The following is an 11,976-nucleotide window of genomic DNA, read 5'->3' as shown; positions in this document are numbered from 1 at the left end:
TTGTTGATGAAGAAGCTGTCAATAGCACCATTAGAGACCTGGAACAAGATTTCAAATTTGATAGGCTAATGGAAAAATTGTTGGCAAAACAAAAAGAAAAATATCTCTTGATGTTGGCAAAATTTGGAGCTAAACTACCACAAGACTTTAACATAGAAAGCTTAAAACAAGACGCGGAGACAAGTAACACACAAAACACAGATGAGCAAAATAATGAAGATATGAACAACGAAGAAACAATGAAAGAAAGGGATGATAAAAGAAAAGAGCATAGTGACAAAAAGACTCATGACGAAACAAGGAGAGACTATGCAGATAATCCCTTATCAAACCTTACTCAACAAATACAAGCTCTACAACAGCAAATACAAGACATGCAAAATGGGACAAGCTCCAAGAAATATTCGTTACAAGATATATGCCGATATCCTTTTGATAAAAAATTGAATATGATGCCATTTCCGCAACATTGCGAGATCCCTAAATATGACAAATACGATGGAAAATTTGATCCTCAAGATCACGTTAGGGAGTTTTGTACTATGTGAGGCCCCACCTCGACCCGAAAATAAACTTCAGAGGGGTTTAAAATGGGTTAAATGAACACCTAGGGGTAGTTTAATAGGGTTTCCTAAAGCCCATAAGGTATACCTAGGGGTTAGGGGTAATTTTATTCAAGTTTCTACTTTTAAATGATCTTTTTGACGCTTTAAAAATTGGCTTTTTTGAGTTGTGCGAAAATTGAAAATTAGAAGTTTAAATCTAATTGAGATTTTTCCTATTCGAATGAGAGTCTTTTTGCATTCTGCTTTACTTTCCTTTTTGGTTTTTAGAAACTTGTGAGAACTCAGAGAATGAGCTTCTTAAGCAAGATTTTGAGAATTTGAGGGTAATCACCCACTCTCCATTTTTGGAGACAAGAGAAATTTTGAAAAGAAAAGAATAGGGTTGGAATAGAAATTTAACTAAGGGTAGAAGAAGAAGAATCGTGGAGGGCAGCTCTTCCTCAAATATTAAACTACCATTGGGCAGATTAAGGTTGGTTTGATTATTCTTTAAAATGGTTATTTTCTTGCATGAGTTTGAGTGTATGATTGGTGAAGAAATCTGAGTTTCTTGAATGGCTTGTTTTAGAAATTCATTTGAAAATTTTGCATTATGCTTTGTTGTGTTTTGGGAGTTTTCTCAAGACCTCTTACTCTTGGGAGAGAGGAGGATCTTGTGGGTGGTAGCAGTGACAACCCTCGAGTGAGAGACTCTCGTTTGAGAGCGATCACAAGGGATCTTTGTGTGACCCTTGCTGCATGGCCTGTTTGTGCAATGGGGGTCATAAGGAGGGTTATAAGGCTAGAATGCCTTTGGGGGGCATAAGGAATAAGGGGTTGAGATTCTTGATGTATTAATTGTGCCATGAGGTGGCTACTTGTTTTTCCATACTTGCAGTTCTCCTCAAGGTATTGGTCCACTACCACCCTTGAAAAGATCATCACCAAAGTGTGGTGCTGTGTAGCCAAGTTGGGAGTGTGCCTAAAAATCTGTGTGTATTTTTACCTTCTATGTGTTTGCATGTTTGTTACCCATCCAGGACTTGGTTCTCCGAGCTCGGGGGTGGCTACCAGTTAGCCTAGGCTGGGAGGTGAGCACTCCGTGGTCATATTTGTGTTTCTATTATGCAGGAATGTCGAGAGAAAAGAATAGGAACAAAGAAAAAAGATGTAGAAGATTATTGTTGAAGAATCTTAAATTCATTTGCAGTTATTAGTCTACATTTGATAGGAGAAATATACCCTCATTCATTTAAAATGAGAGGCAAGTTGTAATTTTTGGAAAATAGACATGAGATTTGTTATTGTAGTTAAATAAAGAAACACCCTGTAATCTTGCAGAAAATCGATAGAGTTGTAAAAAGCCGGATTTGTTTCTATTTTCTATTTTGAAAAAGAAAAAAAAAAGTTGCTTTGATATGCTTGCAATAGTTTTTTTTGTAATGTGAAAAAAAAATCAGTCTTTAATTAATTTAATCTACATTCTACTTGTTGAAAAATATGAGTTGTTTTTGCTGATAGATTTTAAGTATTTTAAAAAAAGAAGCGTGTAAGTAGTTGTTTTATGAGTTGAGAAATCAATGAATGTTTTTATTCAGAATAGTATAATGTATTCCAGAAAAAAAAAAAAGTATTTTCCTAAGTTCGGAAGAAGAAATTAAAACATGTATATTTCCGATGTGTTATGATCAAAAGCTTAGCAGTAGGTTTACTTCATTCTTTTTATTAGCAATTAAAATAATAAAAAGAGCCTAAGCTTAATTACCAATCAAATTACACACACACACACACACACACACATATATATATTTGTATTTTTCTTTGTATTTTGTTTAAAAAAAATTGCGTATAAAACATATTGGGATATATATATATATATATATATATATAAACATATATTTATATATTTATATAAATCCTTATAAAAAAATAAATTAAATTAAATTAATTTTTAACAAAAAAAAAAGGGGTTTTGGCTGCGCAGGTATCGGGCCGCACCCCACTGTGTGAACACACAGTGGGCGGCATTGAAATGCCGCCACTGTGTGAGCACACAGTGGGAGGTGCCGAAACACCACCACTGTGTGGCCACACAGTGGCGCGGCGCCCAGCGCCACCACTGTGTGGGTACACAGTGGGCGGAGCCCAGCGCTCCACTGTGTCACCGCACAGTGGGCGGCGCTTGGTCCACCTCCCCCGCTCGACCCGCCATTAACTTAAAACGCTACCTGCCCTGCATCAAAACCAATCCATGGCCGCCGATGGGCTTTCGGCTCTGTGGGTAATGGTATCAAAAAAAAAATATATTAAACCCTAGCCCGGGTAGGGCTAGGGTAAGTAAATAAAATAATATGTTTAATTTAATTAGATTAGAGCCATTTTATATAGAAAAAAAAAAGAATCCCTAATTAGGGTTGGAGGACAAATTGGCTAATAAGCTGGAAAGGTATTGTAGAGGTTTATATATATATATATATATATATATATATATATATATATATATATATATATATATATATATATATATATATATGTTATAACTTTGAGAATGAAGTTATATAAAGTTTTTTTTTAAAAAAAAAAAACATTTAAATACCTTTATATGATCTACTAATAGGAAAAAAAAAAAAGAGAGGGAGAAATATATAAATTTAAGAATAAAACCTAATCTTATAACTTTAAATGTATTTAGTGTGATAAATGCTTAAATTTGTCCTAGTTAATTTAATTTGGGCATTAAATTTTAAAATGGATTATAAAAGGAGAAATTTAAACACTTTCCATTTGAGGTTAGAATGGATAATTTTTAATTGGCATTCTAAAGACGAGTAATAGCTACTCATAATTAATTTTGCCCTTGTAGAATTAATTATCCTAATTAAATGTCACTGAAAACGATTATTATAATCATCTAAATAAAAATGGATGTTTAGACTATATAGTCTTATTGGAGATTGAATTAATCTTCCTCTCCTATTTCTTTAACGAGATTGATTTAATAAAATTTAATGACTAGGTATCTCGTGGAGATAAAATTAAACCAGTTAGATTTCCGCAAATAAAATTAAATAATAATCAATGCTTGGTTCATATCAGAATTAGCTCGAATATAGATATGGCAAATACATTAACGCTTGTCGTGATAGCGAACGTTGTTAATTAACTAGTTGTTTTTAAAAAAAAATCATTCTATTTTTGCCCTAAATTTTGGGCATGACATACTATGAGCATGGAATTTGCTCACAAGGAAACTTACCTTATGCATCTTTTTCCTAGGAGTTTAAATGGACAATCAATGGAGTGGTTTTCAAGATTACCATCTAGAATCAAATCCTTTGAAGAACTTGTGAATAGGTTTATTTCACAATATTCCTACAATATAAGGAATGAAATAACAATGCTAGATCTTTGCAATGTTAAACAAAAAAATGGTGAATCCTTTATGATCTTTTTACAACGATGGAAATGCATGTTTAATAGGTATCCCCGAGATGTACCTGATCAAGAAAAAATGGACATATTCATTGATAATCTTATTAGTGAAATGAGTTATCGACTAAGGATGCAATGTCCTCCCTCTTTTGCCAAAATGATCGAAAATGGTTTGAAAATAGAGAATGCAATGGTAAAGAAAGGAGAACTAAAACTTTACAATAATTCATACAACAACAACAACAACAATGACAAACCCAAGTTCTGGTCAAAGAATAGGAATGTCAGCAATGAAGGAAATGATGATAACAATACTGCAAAACAACAACAAACAATTTTCAATCTATCAAGTCAAATCCCAAGCAACAAAAATCTGGAAAACAATAAAGCCAAGTCCTTTTTCTCTAATCCTCGGAGAAAATTCACAAATATTGGAGAATCTTTAGAATCAGCTCTAAAAACTTTGCTTGCTAACAAATTGGTTGTTTTACCAGAAGCAAGAATTTATGAACCACCAGTTAAGCCAAATTGGTGGAATGACAATCACTTTTGCAATTATCATCGGAATAAAGGACACCTAACAAATGATTGTCAAAGATTAAAACACATTATCCAAGATCTAATTGATAATGGAACCATCACAGTGGATAGCCATAAGATGAATGAATCACACTTAGCTTTTAAAACTCCACTTCTGAACTATGATAAAGGTGAATCATCCCGATTAGAAAATGGCAAAGGGAAAACCAAAGTGAATTACGCTTATACATACGATGATGTAGTAAATGTGATAATTGTTAACGAAAATCCATCTTCAGAACCAATCAATGTTATCACAAGAAGCAAAGCAAAGGTAACCTTTCCAGGTATAGAAAAAGACCCAACGTCTACATCACAACAATACAAGTTAGTAGAGCAATTACAATGAATACCCGCTCAAATATCAATTCTAGAACTTCTCAAAATTTCACCTATGTATAAAGAAATTTTGGAGAAAGCATTAGTGGAAACAACAGTTTCAAAAGATTTGGATGTAGATCAGTTCCAAAACATGGTAGGACATCTTATAGCTCCTCATTGCTTATCATTTTCTAAAAATGAAGATGCATCCTTACAACATCCTCACAATGCTCCTTTACATGTTGAAGTCTCCATTAATAAAACTCATGTCAAACGTGTACTCATAGATGGAGGAGTTGGTTTAAATATTTGTGCATTAAGTTTGATAAAAGCTTTGGGATATTTAGAGAATGCAGTAGACCCGAAAAAGAAAATAACCATCAAGGCTTATGATGAAGCAAAATGTTCTTCTAAAGGAACTGTTATGCTACCAATAAGGATAGGACTTGTGGAAAAGGATACATTGTGTCAAGTTTTAGATTTGAATCTCTCCTACAACATTCTTCTAGGAAGACCATGGATTCACAAGATGCAAGCAGTTCCTTCTACATACCATCAATGTGTAAAATTTCCTCATGAAGGAAAATAAATCACTCTAATTGCAGATTCCAGTCAATATTACAATAATTTGAAGCCAACACAAGATACCACAGTTTCACATAATAGAGAATCAGTATATCCTACCAAGGAAATTCAAGCAAAATTATGGGAAACTTTTGAAGAAAATCTCGAGTTAAATGATGAAGGAATGGGAAAGTATTCTTTGAATAATTTTCCACTTTCCCCTAAGTCATATGGAAAACCTATAGATATTCAATCAAAATCATCAGGAAAATCAAAACATATGTTTAAAGGGACATTTGTTAGTGCTGGAACTCTTAAAGAAGAAAATGAAGACAAAAGTATTCTTGATTGGTTATACAAGGATGAAGATAAAACTATAGCAACAACAACAGAAGTCAATATTCCCATAAAACAATATGGCAAAGGATATGAAATCATGCAAAAGATGGGATATGAAGGGAAAGGACCAATTGGTAAGCAATATCAAGGTATTTCAGAACCTATTTGTCCGCATTCACAATCCACAGAAGATAAATCTAGCTTAGGATATCTGAAGTCTAATCAAAAGCAACATAATTGTCAACAACAAAAATGGAGAAAGAAATCAGTTTCTAAAGAAGAAAATTGGCAAGAAAAGCTACATCAAGCGGCCGAAACCATAACCAATAAACAACAAGAGCAAGAAGAACACGAAAAGAAAGAAGAGGAGATTATCATCCCAGGGGAATGAAAAATCTTCTCAGCAAGTCCTAGAAATACAAACAAAAGAAAAATCTGAACAAAATATTCCAGAAGCAGTAAAAATAGAAATGACATAAATCAGATAACTTTTTGCACCATACGACATTCCAGTATGGTATAGTGGAGTAATCTTAGATCAGAATTTAGAAACAGATTCCAATGAGTATGAATCTATTACAGAGCAAAAGATAAAATTAGAAAGGAGACAAGAGAAACTCAGAATTCAGAGAAAAGAGGCATATGCAAAAAGAAAAGAGAATGACAAAAACAACGACACAATGCCACAAGAAGTGCAAACAAGAATTAGATATGCAAGAACCATAGAAGAAATAAGAGATAGTCAAGTTGGATTAACTATTAGTCCAGAAGAAGCTGAGTTTGAAAGGAGACAAAATCTGTTAAAAGAATCCTCTTTAACATGTACACAAGTCTATCAACTCCAAACTGCAAATGGAGTAAATCAGGAAGAAATTTGCAATACCAAAGACATGTGTGTTGATATAATCCATTCATTTAAGGGACAAATTTTAATTGAAGAACCACTTGAGTGTGAACTACAAAATGCTAATATTAATCTTGTTAAGACTAATTTGGAAATTCTTGAGAAAGACAATCCTCAAAAAAATTCAATCTATGACAATACCTATTCTATGATAAATTATGATCATTATGTCATGAACGTTGAAACACCTAATGATGACAGTGATTATAATTTACCCCTTCTTCATCCTGAACTAATTGATTGGGATAATTTAGACAACCCCAAACTAAATGTCTTTTCCAATGATGATGACTTAGCTATGTACCTTAACGCTATTGAACCCATCCCACCTAAGATATCTTCTACTACAGAATCAAGTGATGTTTCTCATAGTCAGAAGAATGCCAAACTTTTCAGTCGCAAAAGTGAAATAAAATAAGGAAAGAGACCTATTGTTGAAAACCATTTCATGGCAACATTAGATCAATCAAAAGAGAAAATAAAGGGCGTATCTGATGATGAAAACCTCCTTGAGGCGTCAGAAGATGGAAAGTTTGACGTTTTTCCTGCATATTTTCAAGAAAGATCTGCTATCCTGATAGAACCAACAGAAGCGGTAAACATTGATACATCAAAGGATCCTAAAATAGTTCATTTTGCTGCCTCATTATCAGAAAAAGAGAAGAAAGAATACATGGAATTCTTTAAGCAACGACAAATAAATTTTGCTTGGTCTTATGCAGATATGCCAAGGCTTAACCCAGATCTTATCATGCATCATCTTAATGTGGATTTAAAAGCAAAACCTCTTAAGAAGAAGCTAAGAAAGATGCACCCACATATTGCTCTCCTTGTCAAAACTAAGCTCAAGAAATTGTTAGAAGTGGGATTCATAAGACCAGTTGCTTATCCATAATGGGTTTCAAGTATTGTACCAGTATCAAAACCAGATAAGAGCATAAGAATCTGCACAGATTTCAGAGATCTGAATAAAGCATGTCCAAAAGATGATTTCCTGCTACCAAACATTGATATCATAGTAGACTTGTTAGCAAGGCATGAGATGTTTTCATTAATGGATGGCTTCTTAGGATATAATCAAATAAAAATCACACCTGAAGATCAAGAGAAGACAACTTTCCCCTGTGCATGGGGAACATACTGCTAGAATGTTATGCCATTTGGGCTTAAGAATGTAGGAGCGACATATCAAAGAGCTACGACGACATTTTTCATGACATGATGCATATATTCATGGAAGATTATGTCGATGACATACTTGCAAAATCTCACACAAGAAAAGAACATTTGAACATTTTAAGCAAGATTTTTGATAGGCTGGAAAGATATCAATTGAGATTAAATCCAAAGAAATGTGCATTCAGGGTAACCTCTGGAAAGCTCCTTGGGTACATTATATCAGCTCGTGGCATTGAAGTAGAATCTGGAAAAGTTAAATCTATCATGGAGATGGAGTCACCTAAGAACATAAGTCAATTGTGATCTTTACAAGGAAGGTTGCAATCAATCAGGAGATTTGTGTCCCAATTGGCTGATAGACATCTTCCCTTTACCCATCTTCTACATAAAAATGTTCCATTCAAATGGGATCTAACATGTGAAGCTTTCTTGCAAATAAAAGAATATCTTATGAGTACTCCAGTACTGATATCACTAACCAAAGGGAAACCATTGTTACTCTATGTTTCAACAACAAGTGTATCATTAGGCGCTCTCCTAGCTCAACATGATGATGAAGGAAAAGAAAGAGCAGTTTATTATATCAGCAGAACACTTGTTGGATATGAGTTAAAGTATTCATCAATTGAAAAGATATGTCTAGCAGTTGTATTTGCAACTCAAAAGCTACGACATTATATGTTGATTCATTCTATAAAACTAATAGCAAAGATAGATCTTCTCAAATATTTAGTGAGCAAGTCAACATTAATGGGGAGACTAGCAAAATGGGTTATGATATTGAGTGAATTTGACATAGAATATGTTGATCGGAAAGCCATCAAAGGACAAGTCATTGCTGATCAGATGGCTGATGCACCTTTACAAAATGACATGCCTTTGCACATCGAATTTCCTGATGTAGATATCTTGACAATAAGTACAAACTTTTGGGAATTGTACTTTGATGGTTCTTATACTCAATATGGATCAGGTGCAGGAATCTTTTTTATCACACCTCAAGGACATACAATTCCAAAATCATATAGACTGAGATTTCCATGCACCAATAATACTGCAGAGTATGAAGCATTGGCTATAGGGCTCAAAATGGCAATTGAATGGAATGTCAAAGAACTAGATTTCTATGGCGATTCACAACTTGTCATTAATCAAATAAATGATGAATATCAAACAAAGGATGATAAGCTTATGCCGTACAAATAGCTAGTGGAAGAATTTAAAGGACATTTTAAATAAATCACATTCACCCAGATTCCCAGAAATGAAAATAAAGCAGCAGATGCAATGGCTACAATAGCATCTCTCTTGCAAAATAAAGAGAATCAACAATGTTACGAGTTTCTTGTGGAAGATATCTTAACCCCTACCATTCAATCCCAGCACACCTATCGAATTTGCCATATATCAGGAACCAGTCAATCCTTATACGGTCAAACCTACCAATATTTAAAAGATCATATCCTTCCTTTGGAATTATCTCGTAATCAATGAAGAAACTTTATCCGTCAGTCCTCTCGCTATACCATTATTGCTGATATCCTATATAGGTGTGGTCTAGATGGTACATTGTTGAGATGTCATGAAAAAGATGAATCTGAGAGAGTTCTTAAAGACATTCATGCGGGTATTTGTGGTACACACTCAAGTGGTTTAACATTGGCTAAGAAACTTATTCGTATGGGTTACTTTTGGCCTACTATGGAAAGAGACTCATTCACCTATGCTAAAAAGTGTAAACAATGTCAAATTCATGGAAATCTAATTCATGCACCAGCACAAGAGTTATATCCTATGACAGGATCATGGCCATTTTCATAGTGGGGCCTTGATTTGGTAGGAAAGATCAATCCCTCATCCTCTAATGGCCATAAATTCATTCTAGTTGCTACTAAATATTTTACTAAGTGGATTGAAGCAGTGCCTTTAACAACAGTGACAGGAAAACAAATATCATCATTCATCTTGAATTACATAATCTGTCGCTATGGAGTTCCTATGACCATTATCACTGATAATGGAAGACCATTCAAAAATCAAGATGTAAAAGAGGTATGTGAAAAATTTCATATCCAACATAGGTTCTCTACTCCATATTATCCACAAGGTAATGGTCAAGTTGAGGCATCAAACAAAACTATCTTGAAAATCTTGAAGAAAACAGTCAATGAAGCTGGAAAAGACTGGCACATTCAGCTAAATCCTGCACTTTGGGCATACTGAACTAGTGTCCGCACTCCAATAGGGGTAACTCCATATTTTTTGTTCTATGGATCAGAAGCTATATTACCTATAGAAGTAGAGATACCTTCTCTATGAGTATCCTTGCATGGTCTTATACCAGAAGAAGAACAAAGAGTCTCTCAACTCCAGGAACTAGAACTGATTCAGGAATGTCACCAAAATGCAACAGACTATTTGAAAGTATACCAACAAAGAATGACAAGAAGCTATAACTATAGAGTCAAGTCGTGCACTTTCCAGATTGGAGACATAGTTCTAAGGGAGAATCTGAGAAATCAGCAAGACCGAGAAAAGAAGGGAAAATTTGAACCAAATTGGCTAGGACCTTTTGTCATAGTAGCAACATATGGATCGGGAGCATACAAGTTATCTACCCCTGAAGGTGATTGGTTTGATGAACCTATCAATTCTATCCATCTCAAGAAATTCTATGCTTGAGATATAAAGTCCTGGAAAAATCAATAAAAGGCATATAAAGTCCTGAAGAAATCAGTAAAAATAAAAAAAGCAGAAAATCCCTAAAAAGTATAAAACAACAGAAATGCAATAAATTTAGATGGTGAAAACCTGGTAAATAGGTACTATCTAAAAAGTGAGTTCCCCCGTCCATGAGATCGCTTTGCGCACCTATCCACTCCATTCTCTCACATTTATCACTTCCATCTATCTTAGCTTATCCATTCCATCTTTCACATCCATTGCTCTGAACCATTTAGCAAGAAATATGCAGCTTATCAACAATTATAACCTTTTGACATACTTGTCGTAGTCACTGTCTTAGATTTTATCAGTATCTATCAATCTGCATTTCTATTCTGTCATGGTTTGGATCTTTATCAATTCATACATCCATAGTAAAAAAAAAATTCTACTGGGGGCAAAATCCTAATTCCTTTTGCTAAGGTGATCTTTTGAAAACTTAAAAATCCAAAAACATTCGAAAAACTTACCAAAAAAACCAAAAACATATAGGGTTTTGAATTAGATAACAAGCAAAAAAGCAACAAATCAATCAAGGCATCTCGTCAACAACTGAATCGTTAAACTTAGAAAATGAAGAATCAACCCGCAAGCTATAAAGGATTATCAAAGATTATTCATCAAGATGATTATATCAGTTAATGACCATAAGAACATGTGAATGACATACAAGATTCAGTGTTTATATCTTGATTTTTACTAATCATGTACTCTATGCGACTCAAGGATGTCCATGATTGGAGGAGCTATGATGGGGCATGATTATTTTCTTTGATTGCTGTCTATGGTTTATCTCTTACTACGGTATGAACTTGTCTTAGGATATGATCGACAAAAGATCAAGGAGGACATTCCAAGTCATGCATGAAAGGAGATACTCCTTGTCTGTTCTGCAAGCAATACTCAGGTCAACTTGATTCATTATATCAATTTTCTTGTATTAACTTGCTATATCAAAATCCATGTAAGAAATACTCAGGTCATCTTGAATCATTATGTCAAGTTGCTTGTATTTTCTTACAACATTTTAAAGCTCAATGATGAAATCAAGCACTGTTACAAGATAGAATATGAAGAATGGCAGTATAAATTTTAGTTAGATCATTTCATTAGCTCATTATTCATTTGCATTATAAACATTCATTTGTTAGCTCCATTATAAGCATATCATTTCATTAGCAGATCAATGGTCATAAATAAAGATTGAGTATACTTGGACAAATAAAAACAATTTGCATTTAATCATTGTAGGTGCATTCATATTTAAACATTATTCATTTCATTTTAGCTGCATTTTATCATTATATTAAGTGCATTTCATTAACCATATAGTGTATCATTATTATTTGCATTATCATTCCATTTATCATTTAGTTGCATGCATAAAAA

The sequence above is a fragment of the Cryptomeria japonica genome, chromosome 10 (assembly GCF_030272615.1).
Source record: "Cryptomeria japonica chromosome 10, Sugi_1.0, whole genome shotgun sequence".
Classification (NCBI taxonomy): Eukaryota; Viridiplantae; Streptophyta; class Pinopsida; order Cupressales; family Cupressaceae; genus Cryptomeria; species Cryptomeria japonica.
This window is presented reverse-complemented; position numbering follows the sequence as displayed.